This window comes from Gossypium arboreum, chromosome 12 (assembly GCF_025698485.1).
Source record: "Gossypium arboreum isolate Shixiya-1 chromosome 12, ASM2569848v2, whole genome shotgun sequence".
NCBI lineage: Eukaryota > Viridiplantae > Streptophyta > Magnoliopsida > Malvales > Malvaceae > Gossypium > Gossypium arboreum.
Window position 1 is genome coordinate 88,272,279 of NC_069081.1, and position 4,336 is coordinate 88,276,614.

Sequence of the window (4,336 nt, forward strand, 5' to 3'; positions counted from 1 at the left end):
GAAGAAGCAACTCTATTCTCAATTTTGTCTTGGCTTGAGGAGTTGATTCAGTATTAACGATGCTCCACCGCTTTTGGTTTTCTTTATTGGAAGAGTCTTTAAGAGATAAGTTAGGTAGCATAGCGTTTCATCAAAAACAACATCTCTGCTAATCACAACTTTTCTATTTTCAGACACCATAACTTATAGCCTTTTACACCAGCTTTATAACCAAGAAAACGCATTTAATGGATCTCGGTTCCAATTTTCCATTATCAACATGAGCATACGCAGGACACCCAAAAATCTTTAAATCGAATAATTAGCGGGATTACCGACCATACCTCTTGTGGAGTCTTTTTCTCAATGGCAACGGATGGAGATCGGTTGATCAAAAACATGCGATGAGAGGTCGTACGCCCAAAATGACTTGTAAGTTGGCATTTGACAACATACATCGAACCTTCTCCATGATCGCTCTGTTCATTCGCTTACAACGCCGCTTTTGTCTTTGTGGAGTATGACGAATCATCAAGTGTCTCATGATCCTTCGACTTGCACAATCTATTAAACTCATCGAGCGTAACTCTAAGCCATTGTCTGCATGCGGAGGTATTTTATCTGTTTTCCCGTCTATTTTTCAATCATAATTTTCCAAGACTTAAATGTGGAAAACACATCGCTTTTCTGCTTCGGAAGAACGCCCAAACTTTTCGGAAAAATCATCAATAAAGGTTAGCATATAATTAGCTCCACCTCTCGAAGGCACTCGACGGCCCCACGGATCGTAATGGATATACTCCAACGTTTCCTTCGTGTTATGGATTCCTCTAGTGAATCGAACTCTCTTTGCTTCCCAAAACACAAGGTGCTCACAGAAATTCAGTTTGCAAATTCCTTGCCCATTAAGAAGTCCTCTTTGCTTAATTACGCCATGCCATTCTCACTCATATGCCCTAGGCGCATATGCCAAAGTTTAGTAATATCATCATCGACAAGGAAGAGGAAGCGACAATTTGCATCACCGATAATATAGAACCACAGAAACATATAACTTGGCAATCTTTCTTTGCCCTTTCATCACAACAAGGACCCTTTGAAATCTTTAAAACCCCACTTTCACCGTGTATCTGCCCTTTTGAATCAAGAGTACTCAACGAAATTAAATTTCTTTTCAATTCGGAACATGCCGCACGTCACTAAGTGTTCGACAACTCCATCAAACATCTTAACTTTAATTGTTCCAACACTGCGATTTTACATGAAGCATTATTTCCCATCAAAACAACACCTTGAGATCTTGTTTCATAAGTTGTAAACCAATCCCGATTGGGACTCATGTGGAAGGTGCAGACTGAATCAAGTATCCACTCTCGCTTACTTTAGAATCATTGATGAAGCAACTAGAAGTTCACCATCGCAGTAGTCTTCTACAACATCGACTTCACCGAATTTTCTCGTTTGTTTTCCTTTTGATTCGCACCTCCTTTTAATCTTATTTTGTAGCTTATAGCACTTTCAGTTTAATGTGCCCTTTCTTCTTGCGAAGTTGCAAGTTTTACCTCTGTTTGAAGATTTCGATCTACCCTTAGATTTACCACGAGGATTCCGTTCTGTGTTCTACCACGATCATCATCAACATTCCGGTCTTGTCTCCCACGAACAATGAGACCCTCTCCACGAGAGTTGGGTTTAACCACAAGATGCTTCATCTTATCATACGAGGTTAAAGAATCATAAACCTCATCAACTGTGAGAGACTCACGGCTATATAAAATCGTGTCTCTAAAGGTTGAATAAGACGGGGGCAACGAACAAAGTAGAATCAACCCTAGATCTTCCTTATCATACTGAACCTCCATGGCCTCCAAGTTTGAGAGAATTTCTTTAAACACTGTTAAGTGTTCGTGTACAGACGCACCTTCCTCCAAACGATGAGCATAAAGACGCTGCTTCATATGCAACTTGCTTGTTAGAGTTTTCGACATACATATTTGTTCTAGCCTCTTCCATAATGCAATGCGGTTTTCTCTTTCATCACATCCTGCAAAATTTCGTTGGACAAATGCGAGATGTAATTGTGTTAATGCCTTTCGATCCTTACGCTTCTTCTCTTCATCTGTTAATGTCGAAGGCATCTTATCTATCCTAGCGGGGCATCCTCTAGATCCATCTGCAAGAAGCGCTTGCATCTTAATTTGCCGCAACGCAAATGGTGTTGCGATCCAACAATGAATTTCATACTTCAAAGACGCCATTACCGTGATCGAGATGAATAACCCTAAGCTCGATACCAATTTGTGAAAAATAAAATAGAATAAAATAAATAAAAATAAAGAACACATAAATTTTACGTAGAAACCCTTTCGGAAAAAAACCACAGGCGGAGGAGAAGAAAATTCACTATGTCGAAAAATTTTTACTCTAATACAAGAGGAATAGACTATGTCTATTTATAGGCTTGCAAAGCCATATTCTAGTAGGATTGAAACACCTTATCCTAATCAATATAAAATAGATGGAGTTTAATAAGGTTTAAAACCTTATTCTAAAATAAAATAAAAGAAGTCTAGTTCTATATGGATTTTACTTTTATTTTATTTTCCATCGTATTTTATTTAAATAAGAATTTGGGTCACTTAATTCTAACAGTTAATATGTAGTTTGTATTTGAATAGTTAGATTAACGTGTTAGTAATCCAATTGTAGGCGGTTCGTGTGTGGATCTCGTCAACATATCGTCGCATAAGCAATGTGTGTAACTAACACCCTCTTTCTTAGTCTAGATCGGCAAAAGTCGAAATGCCAAAATACCGAAACCCAGTATTTTGTAGATTCTGATGTCTGCGAATGTTCGTGAGGTAAATCGATTAATGTTTTTGGTAAGTGCAATGTTTGGACCGCAAAGTGCATGATTTACGTGCCCTCGATATTTTGGGCTTAATAGGCCAAAATTGGAATGATAGGCCAATCTGCCCAATTCGGTAGAACCCTCAGTAGTGATTACATTAGTACGTGAAAAGTAGGAATATGCATGAAAAACCCTAAAAGCAGCTAAATTACTATAATACCCTATGTATGGAAAATTATTTATTATACCCCTAGGTGCAAAATCACCAAATACCCCTAGGGTTAAATTGACCTAAATGCATGTTTGATTGTTGTTATTTATCGCATGCCATGTTGTTATTATCGATGCATGGGATTGGGATATTGACGGAGGAAGTCTCGAAAGTGGCTTGTCCACGTCTTGGAGGCTTTGCCTCAATTCTTGATAATCGAGCAGACAAGGTCACAATCTGTGGAGTGTTAAATTTGGGTGGGTTGAGCTATTCCCCACATGGAGTGTATGGTTGGTACGGGTGGAGTGTAGTGGTTGGTGGGTTGAGTAGTCTCCCAAATGGGCTTGCATATGTTTTGATGTTGCATGTATTTTGAAATGGGCCTATGGGCCATCTTGTTATCTGAATAAGGGCTAAGGCCCGGTTATTATAATCTGAAAAGGGCTCGCCCAAGTACCACTGTTACCCAAATGGGCTTGCATATGTTTACCGATGTTGCATGTATTTTGAAATGGGCCTATGGGCCATATCATTATCTGAATAAGGGCTAAGGCCCGGTTTATTGTATCTGAAAAGGGCTCGCCCAAGACCACTTTATTACTGAATGGGCTTAGGCCCAATAGGCTTGAGTGACTTGGGCTTTGAATGGGTTTTCCTTACACACCGAGTTTCCCAAACTCACCCCTTTTATTTTCATCCACGCAGAAATCCCACCATAGTGGGCTTGGAGTCGTGAGGGAATTCGGAGTGGCCACCCGCTCGAAAGTTTGATTTTCTTCCGTGAACTGGACATCCTTTTAATTACGTTTGAGGTTTTGGGCTTTTAAATGTAATAAGGCCGCTTATTTATTTTGATGGTTTTATATGTTTTATTAAGATAGATAATATTTATTTTAACTGTTGAAATTGGATAGCTTTAGGCGCGTTTTCAAAAACAACAGTTGATTTCAAAATAACACGACAACAAGCAAAGCTTCCGAATGAAAGTATTTTCCAAAATTAATCACTTTTCCTAAAATGACTTAATTAAATCGGTTTCCTAGAAATATCTATGACGTTAAGGTGTGGTAATGGCGGTATGCATGTCTAGGATTGGATCCGAAGGGAGCTTGGTACTTAAGCAGTCCGATGGACTCACCACCTCTTTTCCGGTTTCCTACCTGGTGCACAGCTTCCTTTCACTTTAACCCTTAATGAATTAATCTTTTGAACATCAAGTACGAAAATCTGGACTTAGAATGGAAATTTTTTTTTACGTTTTGATGTGGCATGCTGGATCCGGCCATAACTTCTTG